Below are 13,184 nucleotides of genomic sequence, written 5' to 3'. Positions count from 1 at the left end.
GTGATAATGACTTTTTTTATCACTAGAATCCCTCTAGGGTGAAATGAGAGTGTAAGGTGGAAATGTATAGATGACCATAAATTGGTAAAACTACTTGCAAAAATGGCTTTGTAAAGAGCTTTGATATTACTTGTGATGAACTTGCAATATAAAATAAGTTGAATACACTAAAATATATAAAATTTAGAGAACTGTAATTCTTTTATGATCTTTTTAGCACCTCTTTGAAAGAGAAATCTTCAATTAGAGCGTACATTATAATTACAAATATCCGAGATGCCTTCCATTTGGAAAGTTATTAAAATTTATAGAGTTTTGTGAAAGGCAACTATTACCATCCCATTTGTCTAGGATAATTAGTTTTCCTCTAACTAGTGGGATTATGTATCATCCTTTATGAAAACTTACAAAGCATTTGCATCCAACTTCCTTTATGTGCGTTTGGAATCTTAATCCTTTATGTCAAACTTCCTTTGAAAGAATGTATGCATTTGGAATCATCTATCTTACACTTTATGAATGATTAAGATATTACAGTCTTCAGCATCTCAACTTTACAGAACGCATGCCACGATCATATTCTTTTCTTTCATCGTCAATAATGTCATGGCTGTAACTTCATTTGATTCCATCTTCTTTCTCTTTGCTATGAAAAGAAGCTTTATTCCATCTTTCTGATATTCGTTAAGTGTAGAGCAAAGAAAGGCTATAAAAAGGGTGTTATGGGCTTCAACTCGTTACTGCAAGGAAGGAGAGCGCATACAACTGTTGATCGACCTCATTATTATACTGCTCAAGATCTTGTTCTGCCATTGTCACAGGTTAGTCACTCAACTTTCAGATTTAATAGTTTTCTGTTTAGTATATTAAACAGTCCTCTTTTTTCCCTCTTTCTTTTTGGCTTTAGATTTAAAAGATGAGATTGAACATCTTTCATTATTCAAATGTAAATAAATATATACCACTTTTTGATATGAATGAGTTGTAAAATTGCTATTGATTATTTTTATTTATAATAAAATAATTTAAAAAAACGTATTTAAAATAGAATATGAACTCCTCAATCGATTAAAGATATGTAAAGGCTCTCAACCTTCAGTTTTTTCTAGGTATCCCCTCCCATCGCCCCTACTCCTGAACAATTTGACAGGAGAAATCTGATCTGATCTATCTAAGAACACTTCTTTATCGCATTCCATTGACCAAGGGTAGAGAGAGTGTATTTATTCAGCGTTAGATGCATGTTTACTACCATCTAACTGTCTTCTTGTCATATTCTTCCCAGTTGTAAATTACTTCTAGTGCTTGTTTCACAAGTAAAGGTTCTAGAGATGGGTCACCTCTAAAGTCACTTTGTTTTCTTGTACGCTTAAATATACTAGAGCTAGAGTAAGTAGAGAAATGACTATCAAATGAATTATTAACAAATAAAGAATAATTTTTATCTTTTCAATTAGGTAAAAATCTCAACTCAAAAAATATGCTTGATTTGGATCAATGTTTCTAGAAGCACAAACCCATCTCCCAAAATAATATATTTCAAAAAAAAGATTTACATAAAAAAAATTGCCTGAAAATGTCATGAATCTATGATCAAGCCAATTGAACTCTAGTGCAAAACCAAAAAGCTTAAGAGCATCAAACTAACCATAGAAGAGATACCTAAGGTTTGAAAATCCTAGATGAACAAGTAATTTTCCAATAAGTAAGTAAGCCTTGCTATAAAATACATTAGGAAAAATGGTGAAGTTTGGGTTGAAAAAAGTCACTCTAAACAATGTGAAATCTCATACTCCAAGTTTGACTAGATGAATGAAGTGGTCATTTCTTGTTTAATTTAAGAATCATATATAACTAAATAGGGAGCCAATTGTATCCTTTATTAATAGAGTTTATAATGATGAGTCTCCATAAACCAGTTCTAATCTTTCCACCACGACTATTGCTTGCATATCCATTTTATGCTATGGAAAGGTACAACCTTCATGATCTCTTAAAAGTATTCCCAATATTGATCGCTCAAGTTGACATTGGCCTTGGCCTCAAGACAAGAGAATCTTGACAAGTATTGGAATTAAACAAGAGATCTTGAATAGTTTTTAAATCTCATCTACAAATCTTTAGGTGGTTAATTCATGGAATCTTGAATAGTGGGACAACTTTTGAGATAACTAGAGACCGCACAAGAAATTGTTAATTGATATAAAGCCCACCATGGAAAAAAATTACATCCAAAATAGTCTACGGTTTAATGGATACCAAAGTTTCGGAAAAACTTTTATCTTTAAAATCACCAATTTTTTTTTACCAACACAAAAGCATTTTGAAGGGTATGAAAGCTTAGGTTCTTAAAGCTTAGGTTCTTGCATGTGAAACCATGAATTCCAAGGAAATTTAGTTTCTAAATAAATATTCCATGATTTATTATATTTGATAGCCCCTAATCCACTTGGTATAATTATATTTATTTGAACATTAATCAAGTCCAAGCCTCCAAACTCTTTGAGAAAGCAACATAAGTCACAAAACACATGGTGAATTTTTCAACTTAAATTAAGAAGTATTGAAAAGTTCCAAACAAGATAGTTCGTGACAGTTCAAAATTGTGTCACATTTTTATAAAAGACATGATCAAGATTGATTTAACTTTTTTAGATGAAACAATTGAAAGCAACATATTTTTCAAATCTTGAGATGATGTGAATTAATAAAATGTAGTTTTTTATTATACTTTATGATTATATTTATGAATTATTTGAATGCAAATAGAAATTATAATTTATTTTTTGATATAATATAAAAAAATGGAGATAATTGGGCTTCCACTTTTTTAATAGCTTTTTTTTTCTTAATTTTTTAATTGATAACTTGAAACTTTAGCTCAATAGATTTTTTTATTTCAATAAATATATATTTTAATAGATGATTAGATCTTATGTACTAAGAACATAACTTTTTTAAAGGGCTTAGATTTTATGTATTATTTTATCTTAACTATTTATCCAAAATAGAAAATTATTATATTATCTTGATGTAGAATCCTTCCTTTTAGTACATCATATTTATTCATTTATTACAAACTTTAATGATATTTCTATTTAGAAAATAATTGACCTTATATTTGAGTGTTAATGACCTACTATTAATGGAAAAAAATATAGATAGTAAAAAATATTTGATTTTTTTAACTTATTATTTTTAGGTATACAATATTTTTATATTAACAAAAGCATTATTTGTATATGAATTGAAATATGTGATTGGTTTTACATGTTACACACCAAGCTAGGCCACTGGAAATTCAACTACACATTTTCATACTTGAATTAAAATTAATTTTTTTTTTTTTAATAAAATATTAATATCTATATAAAAAAATGGGTCTCTAATGCAATTTTTATAATTGAATTAAACTATCTAATTTAAAATTTATATTAACATTAAGCAGAAAATTCAAATAAGGTCAAATTTTCTAACATAGGAAGTGAATATTTAATTTAACAAAAAATTCTATAAATTGTAACTTTTTTGAATACTTTCATAAAAATAAATTCAAAAGTGGAGAGAAAGTTAAGGTTTTATAAGAACTATCTTAAGTAAATATGTAGAAATTATCACTTTTTATCATAATTTTGATGTTCTTTGTAATATGATAGTACTTTTTAAGTTATTTTTTAAAATTATATTAAAATACTACATATTTTATATAATTGAAATTTTTTATCAAGTGTGTTTATTTTGTTGATAAATTTTATTGTATTTTAGTTCAAAATGATTGAATATACATATTTTATTTTATTAGAATCCTATATGACTTATTTTAATATAACTTTACAATGTTTACCTTGTTTAGGAACAATGCAAAGTCAATTAAGGAAAGGGGATCAAGACTCAAAACGAGTTGGAGCTTCTTTGCAAACTAAAAACAAGGACATGAAGACTAAAGGAGGGGAAAAACAAAAAGACTCAAAAGTAGTGGAAGCTTCTTTGGAAAATAAAGTTAAGGACTTGAAGATCGAAGAAGGAGAAAAACAAAAAGAAAAGAAGAAAGATATAGAGAAGGGTGAAAAGAAAGAAAATGAACATGATAAGGAGAAGAAGAAAGAAAAGCCAAAGAAGGAAAAAGATAAACAACACAAGGATCATGACAATGAAAACAAGGAAAAGAACAAAGAAAAGAAGGACAAGAATAAGGATAATGAAAAGAAAAAAGATAAAGAAAAGGAAAAGCCCAAAGAAGAAAAGGAAAAACATAAGGAGCATAAGGTAAAGTGAAAATCATATCAGATGATGAAATATTATACTATGTTATAAGAAAGATCAAGATAGTATTGTTGATCTTTACAAAGTTCATCAAAAGGCTTGACCATATTATTATATAGAACATTTGTAATAAATTTCTATAAAACTTCATTGTTTTTATATATTGGTAATTAATAAAATGCATGGTTTCAAGAAAAAAATTGGCTTGACTATATATTTGTTTGATTGAAAATTTCTTGGTTACAACAATGGAATGGTGATGAAATAACTACTCACTAGTCCTAAAGGATGTAATTGTATCATTGTTGATTTGAATTAAATTGTTATCATTTTCTAAAATTATTGATTAAGATAATTTAAATCTATAATATTATGCGATATAAGTATGAACCTATTTTTTGAACATTTTAAAATCCTCATTATGGATAAATGAAACATAGAAAAGAATGGTTTATATTTATATATATAGAGTGGATCCATTGTTTGACGTTGTTAGATTAGTTTTTATATGTCCATTATGCTTTTATTAATTGTACCTTGTCTATTAATTATTAGTTTTAAATTATTATTTTAAGCTATTGCATCTAGTTTATAAGAGTGATTCAATTATCATGTGTAGTTAACATGTTAATTGTTATGACACAAATTATAATATTAATTTATTTTTTTAAATAATGCAAAATTGTAAAGAATAAAATAGGGTGATGAAAAGGAGGCATCTCATTGAAATAACCATAACCCATGATTCTATATATAGTGGACATGTGGTACTAGGTGTTGTAATTTTAATTGAAACTAGTACAAAAATTTAAATAAGGGCAAATCTTGTTACCATGAATAAGGTTCCCTACTTTAAGATCTATAATATTTAGTTAGTAGGGTCCATTAATGGTGGTACGTTCAATGCATTCACTTGTTGAATCTAATGTAGTATGTTACATTTGTAGAAAGAAGGTGACAATGTGGAATAATAGTGTATGTAAATTGTGTATGGAAAAGAAAGGAAAAATATTTGTAACTGATGTTGTGACATTAAATGTCTAATGAAAGGATATTATGTTGTGCCATATCATGTGTGTTTGTTTCTTATTATTCTATTTTGATATTTTACTTAATTACATAACTTATGTATAATTATGATTCTTGTTACACTAAATGGGGTCTAGATATGTCATTCATTATACACCATATGTGTGATTTCTTTGGGATGATATTTAGGATCAAGGTGGAATTAAAAATGTAAATATGGTTTGATTGAACAGATAAAGGTTAAATAATTTGTTTTGTTTTATTTCCAAAATATCTTATTTGGTTAAACATCATGAGCCTAACATGCAAATTGTCATGTTATCTAAAAGGACATTGATGACTATATTGACACCACCAAGGACCTTGATTTTGCATAGATATTAAAATAAATTTTTATAATAAATAAACGCGTACCAAAAATTATACCATTTTTTAATAGAAGTTAGTGTTAGTTAGGTTGTGTTCACATTATTCCCATTCTGAATATCTCATTTATTAATCATATGAAATTTTTCTCCATTAGTTTCACTTTTTACTATTTTAGGTACAGATTGATGAGTATATCATACCATAAAAACCCATCTCTACTAAGTATGTTGTCAAATTTGAATTGAGTGATCAATTTTATTTTTTAAAAGAATTGTATAACTCTTGTAGTATTCATGAACTTAAGGACTAAAAACCCTTCATGTAACACTTCATTCCTTTTGTTTTAGGCATACAAGGATTATTTTAATAACTGAAATCAACTCTTAAATGATTAATTTATGTTAATAGATAATCAATTACACTTCTATCTTCAATTTTTTTTTGAGTTATATTTAGAATTCATCACATAGCTTAGTCACTAAATCAAGGGATTCATTCTAGTGCTTAGAGAGGACATGTTTTCCATCATTCATTTGTTGCATATTGTAGATAAAGAGAAATATTTCATTGTATTCATGTATTTAAACTATGTTTCTTATGGAAGTTTAGTATTTATTTGGTGGTGGATATTTTTTATCAAAGAGTTTCTTTGCATATATCTCCATTCATATGTTTTTTTTGTGATTTTATTTAAGTTTTGTGATTTTTTATTGATAAATTTCAATGGCCTTGGGTACAAGTTATGAAATTTGAAAATAGAGGGTATCTTGGAAGAGAGGGATCAATGAAGAGAAGTATTGAAGGAGGAAAAGACTACACTATTTATAATAAAGATTGAAAAATAATTGAAAACAAGGCATGGGGAGTCATTTAGTTGTACATTATAGATTATGTTATCTTGAATTTATTAAAGAAGGTTATTGCATATAGTTTGTGTAAGAGGATGCATGAAATCTATGAAAAAAAGAGTAGTGTGAATATTATACATTTGAAAAGAAGTTTTGTCTCTTCTAAAAATTAAAAAAGGAGACTTTTTTGCTAAAAATTTAATTGCTTTTAACTTTACTTTGAGTTGAAAGTTTTATTGATGTTTAAATAGATGAGGAGGATAATTAAATTTATTAATTTTTCTATGCCTGAATCTAATCATTTGCTCTAAATGGTTTTGTAGAAGATCTAAGATTAGATTTACCTATTAATACTTTACTTAGTAAAGATATTAGGATAAAATACATGGACGAGGGCTTGAAATATGCATTACGTGTTTGAGAAAGGACCAAAGATAAAGGTGGCTCTAAAGGGGAATGAAACAAATCTATCAAGATAGATCCAAAACCCTTGGAAAGAATAGAGTGGAGTGTTAAAATTTTAGAAAGTAGGAACACATAAATAAGAAATGTAGAAACAATAAGAAAACATATGATAATTCTTCCAAAGGGAAATCTGTTGAAATGTGGCGACTGATCAGCAAAGTACTGTACACTCAGCACGTATCCTTGTCGGGGTCTGGGGCCGGGCCGGGCCCCGGGCAGGGGTTCGGGGGCGGCAGCCCCCGAGAAAATTTTTTTTGCCGTTTTTTTGTTGATGAAAACCGACATTGTAATAAAACCCTAAAAAGGCCGACTTTGTTTGTTGCCCTAAAAACGCATGTTATAAGTGGCTGGGATGCTTAAGGCATTGTAAGGTTGATGTACTATTTTTGCTGAATAATAAGAAAGATTGGACGGCTGTGTATGGTGGACGTAACCCATTCTGGGTGAACCACGTTAAATCTCTGTGTTATCTGTGTCCTATTTTACTTCTTTATCTTTTGTATTTAAATCTACATATAATTGTTAGTTCATATTTGCTTCGGATCTGTGTTAACTGTGTCCTTGATTATTATTCCCTTGGAAAGAATAGAGTGGAGTGTTAAAATTTTAGAAAGTAGGAACACATAAATAAGAAATGTAGAAACAATAAGAAAACATATGATAATTCTTCCAAAGGGAAATCCTCCAGTGATGATTATAATGACACTTTACTCATTTTTACTGACATCAATAGTGATGACTATTGGTTCATTGATTCAGATTCTCCTACCATACGAATCCTCATAAGGAATGGTTTTCATATTACTAAGATTATAATGGAGAAGTTTTTCTTGTTAAAAATAGTTCACATTGGATTATTTCTAAGGGAAAGGTATAATTGTGTTTCAATCATAGGAGGGTGATAAATCACGATGATATTTTATATATTGCGGGACTTGCAATAAATATTATTTTGTATCCAAGTTCAATAATTTGGAGTTATTTTTGATAAGCACACAAATATATTGAGAGGGGGGGATGAATTTGTATATATTAATTTTAACTTCTGTAAAGTGGAAAATTGGATCATAGTGACTCCCCACCTAGGAGAGAGAAAGGAAACCACTAGGATGATTTTCACTTGGAAGAACTTTACATTCAAAAGAGGGGCTTGAATCCACTAGATACAAATCCAAGGGAAACAAGGATATGAATTCCAAGTGGATTACAAGGGTTGCAGTGTGTTTTGCCCTCTTTTGTAAATAGGAAAGTTGACTTGTTGACTATGTGGAAAAGAGAGAAAAATGAGTGAAATGAGGAGCTACCGGTTTAGGATCGTGTTGTAACTTTGAATCTGAGCTAACTAGACTGATATGGATCTGCCCTGCAAATTTGGAGAAAATTCGTCAGGACTGTTGCAGGAGTGTACATGGTTCTTCACAAAATCCGCGAAACGAAAAAGTGATCTTTCATCTCTGCAAATGAAGCCCAAACCTAGAATTACAGCTGCACACCTGCAACCTACACACATAAAAGAGGGGAAGAAGGGTTGTGAATAGGGGTTTGCTTTAGTCAAACCTCGATTGAGGAATCAACCTTGAAAGAAAGTAATTGCAAATGCTTGAATGTAAACAATGGAAATGTATACCTTGTAGATCTGCAATTTGTTGATGATGATTGCTTTGCTTCTTGAATGTAATCACAAGTGTTGCATGGAATGTCATGCAACATGAAAAAACCCTAACACACATACATGCTTGCAAATAAATATTGAAATATTTCTCCAATGGATGAATGAAGAAGACTTGAATGCTTGAATGCTTGATGATGTATATCTTCGCCTATGCTTTCTTATCATTCCTTCACTTGAAATTCATCTCCCATTCCTTCTTATACAAATGAGAAAACCAACTCCCTTTTATACATGCCTCTTTGAAAATTAATTCATATCATAAAAGGTTGACATTGGGAAGATTTAGGATCCTGAAGTGCAGATGGGGCTACGGGGACCTATCTTGGGGCCACCCTAAGAGGGTGGGACAGGGGCACGATGCCCCTATCCAAGGGGGAAAGGGGCATGGTGCCCTATCTTGGGGCCTAAACAAGGTCCTGAGGCTATCTCAAGGCTCAAACATGAAGGGTTCAAGGGTTGAAAATGTAGAAAGAGGTCTTGGTTGGGGAAGAAGATGTTGTCACTGAGGTGAGGACCTAAAATATGGTTAAAATTGCACGAGGCACAATTTTATGACACTACATTTATCCCCCACTTTAGCGGGAGTATGGCTTATGCCACTACTACTGGTAAAGTAGAATAAAGAGAGATATGAAGATGAGAGATGCAAAGCAAGATCACAGGGAGTATAAGATGTCACTAATCTCAAGGAACCAAGCCCCCAATCTTAGGATCTTAACTCACTCAAACATATGCACGAGCACACAAAACAAAAAGGAACAAGACACACACACACAAAAAAAGCACAAAATACATGACATAGACAAGACACAAGACAACAAAACAACTAGCCGAAGAGACCTCGATGCTCAGATGTGTCAACAACTAATTAGGACACAAAGACCAATGCCATCACATAAACACAAGCGATCATATAAAAGAGAAAATATGACATCATCCATGAACCATCAATAGAAAAACTATGGGTTCATGAGAGGAAGAACAAAGAGGACATGAATACACACTTTGGTGATCCATGAGAAGAAAGGCAAACAAGAGAGAAACCATGGACATCTCCCCCCTAAAACTAGGTGATCCATGGAGAGAAGGACATGGAAATATAGCCCCTAGAGCCTATCTGGGTGATCCATATAAGGGAGGAGAGTGGGAACAACATTAGTTCCACCCAACCTCAAGCGCGTGTGTGTGCAAGTGAGGTTCAAAGCATCTCATAGGAGTTTATGCCTGAGTATGCTACAACCTATATAAAATGTATAGTACATGTGTCAAGAAAGGCGTGATATCTCACTCTAAGAGTCCATGCTCTGGTTCCAAGAATGACCCATTATACAAGAGAACAGTGATGAAATATTTCTCTAAGATGATTCCCTTTGGTTCCAAGAATGTCCCACTGTAAAAGAAAAGTGATGACACCTTGCTCTAAGAGGCTTCCCTTTGGTTCCAAGAATGTCCCACTGTACAATGCATAAGAGAAATATAGTACAAAGGAGTAGTGTGGGTGCCCCCCCTTAAGATGTCAACATAGGTTGATGTTGATATCTTAAGGTAAGTAGAACAAGGATACCTACCTTCATCATAAAGCAGATATCTGTTATGCAACAATGTCATAAATCCAAGCAAGAGAGGGAATACTTTTCAAGCAAGGATAAGATAGTTGAAAAGAGATATCTTATTGTAAGTGTAAAGGTGATCCTTGGAGGAGAAGAGATCTTTTTTCAAAAGAAATCTACCCCCAAGAGGAGTTGTCTTAGACAAATATAACATCTTCTAGAATGAAGCACATAAGAGAACAAGAATGCACTCTTTCCTCCTATTTCTAGGTGAAAGGGATTCTTGAAGAGGGATGACTCACTTTTAACCCCAAGAGGGATGGGTGAATTTATCATAGATGTACATTACCAAGTGGAAAAGAGGTTGTAATCAAGGACTTACACCTCTTTTATAAAAGAGAATCCTTGAGAAACAACCAAAAATTTTGCACAAGGAATGACATCAAGTAATAAAGCTTACACCATCCACACAATAGGGAAAAGTAGGCTCTTAGAGAAAGAGAGAGGGGGAGAGATCATTGCCCCCCAAGTGTAGGAAAATGAGAAGAATTACATAACTTCTAGAGAGATATTTCTCAAAAAAGACGTACTGTTTCAATCAAGGAATACATCCTAACCAAGGAACAGACATGCACTCACATGAAGGATAACTCCATTCAAGAAAGGACATCAAGTTATGAATAGCACAATAGAAGAGGTAATTTTAAAAGAGAGAGAAATAAGAAGAAGAAGGTTCACAAAAGTCCTCTAAGAAGAGATTGTTCATAATAGACGTACCATTTCAAGCAAGGAGAAGATCCCACTCATGGAACAAACATGCGTTTGCATGAAGGAATGCTCCATGCAAGAAAGGACATCAAGTTTATGAATAATGCAATAGAAGAGGGAATTTGCAAAGAGAGAGAAAGAAGAAGAAGGTTCACAAAGGTTCTCTAAGGAGAGATTGTTCATAATAGATGTACTATTTCAAGCAAGGAGAAGATCCCACTCACAGAACAAACATGCGCTCGCATAAAGGAAAACTCCATGCAAGAAAGGACATCAGGTTTATGAATAATGTACCCCATGAAGAAAACAGTGAAACCTTAGAAAGAGGAAAAGAAATATTCTTGCCCCCCAATCATAGAGGCAAAAATAAATAGACTATTATATTTCTCACTAAGTATGATTGCACCTAAAATTGTACCACCACGAATGACAAGGAGCCCCTAATAGGTAGGCTAACAATGTAACATAGTGAGGAGAAACATAATAGGAACTTGAATGTTATTTTAAATGATCATGATGAATATGCCATTCATTGTCAGATGTTATTTTTAAAATGTCTGAATCAATGCAATGTTGTATTTGTGTTTTCAAAGCTTGACACTCATTAGTAGAATGGCCATGGGTTTGATGATATTTACAAAAAGAAGAATTTTGAGAATGTTGTTTATGTTTTCTTCTTCGTTTAGGACAAAGAGGATATATTAATTGGGAATTTAGAATATTGGTCAACACATGTTCTTGTTGTAATTCAAAATTAGAATGAGAAGGTGTGGATTTACAAGGCAATGGAGAAGAAGATGTGGACAAAGGAAAGTGTGATTTCTTATGACTTTGTAGCTCATATTCAAGCATTTGTCCATTGCATCCATGTGTATGTTCAAAAGAAGGTTTACTCTTAGGGAGAATTGGATTTAAGTTTAAAGAGGCCCAATCAATTTCAAGATTTGTATTAGGAGAAAAATTTGGAACATGAATTTTAGACATCTTAGACTTTCTAGAAAAGGTAGGGGTGAAATCTAAGGACCCCCAATCATCCTTTAAGAGTTCTTCTTTATGAACTTCTTTGGGAGGAGATGGGGTATTTGAGTGAATTGAAGAGAGGATTGTAGGAACTAAGAAAGAATATGATGCTTCACTTATGTTCTCATCAACTACCTCATTAGTATATGTGTAAGGCACAACATGATAATCAAGAAGTTTTTTTGGTTTCGAAGGAACATGAATGGAATTGATTTGATTTTTGTTAAGTTCTTGATTTTTTGGAGAGAGAGAATTATGATGAGAAATGATATCATTCTCTTGTTCTAAGGTATCTTTATGTTCAAGACACTCATTATAAAAAGCACTATCATATGTAATTAATGCTTCATCTTAAAAGGTAAGATCATGAAAAGAAGGTATGGTATCACTAGGATAAGTAGCCATAATATCTTCCTCTTGCACCAAATAATCTTTATGAGGGAGGTACTTTGTAGGAGAAGAAGGAACACAATTCTCCAAATATTCATCTTTAGGAGGGAGATCTTTGAAAGAAGTGTCCATGTTCCCTTTTTGCACCAATGTGCCCTCATTAATGGGATTAATGTTGGGAGAGGGTAAATCATAACTATGAATGAAAGGGAGAACTAAATTATCATCATATGCATGAAAGGGAACATCCTGAACATCTTTAATGTAGCTCAAAATTGAATTATCAAAATAAGATAAGAACTCCATATTCATTGATGATCAAACAAGAATAATGTTCACCCCATACATGCATAGAAAATTTAATAAAGGAGGGAAAATGGAATTTGAACTGCAAATTTGAAATTTGAATGTGAATTTGTGAAATTTGAATTTGTGTTTGACCTTAGAGGGTGTTAAAACTGATAAAGTACACCAATTTTCTGGATTTAAGCAGAAAAACACAGGCAATTCCGTCTCCTAAAATTTCAGGAAAAAAGTCGCAGACTGTGGCGAAGCTGCACACAGTCTGACCAACATTTTTTGAAATTTTCAGGGATGATAGGTATTATGATATTATTGTGGAATCCAAAAAAATAGCTGATTTGGAGATGTCTAGATCGGTCAAACTTGTAATCAAAGGTTGAAAATAGAAGAATCTTAAAAATTAGGGTTTTATTATTTAACCAATAAATTTTCAGAATAAAGAGATAGATTTGAATTGCAATTTTGAAATAGAAATCAGATCTGAAACAAGCAATTAAAATGTTACAC

The 13,184-nt window shown here is 31.5% G+C and overlaps 1 long non-coding RNA gene across 1 annotated transcript; it reads left to right on the top strand.

Annotated features, from left to right (window-relative positions):
- Positions 1 to 650: 650 nt before the first annotated feature.
- On the top strand, positions 651 to 4,463 carry LOC131052619 (uncharacterized). Its single transcript, XR_009107446.2, has 2 exons — positions 651 to 821; positions 3,854 to 4,463. It is a non-coding gene; the product is annotated as an uncharacterized LOC131052619 (long non-coding RNA).
- The last annotated feature ends 8,721 nt before the right edge of the window (positions 4,464 to 13,184 follow it).

This window comes from Cryptomeria japonica, chromosome 10, assembly GCF_030272615.1.
Source record: "Cryptomeria japonica chromosome 10, Sugi_1.0, whole genome shotgun sequence".
In the NCBI taxonomy this organism is placed as follows: Eukaryota; Viridiplantae; Streptophyta; class Pinopsida; order Cupressales; family Cupressaceae; genus Cryptomeria; species Cryptomeria japonica.
The sequence above is the reverse complement of the archived record's forward strand: the minus strand, read 5'-3'. Positions and strand labels throughout refer to the sequence as shown.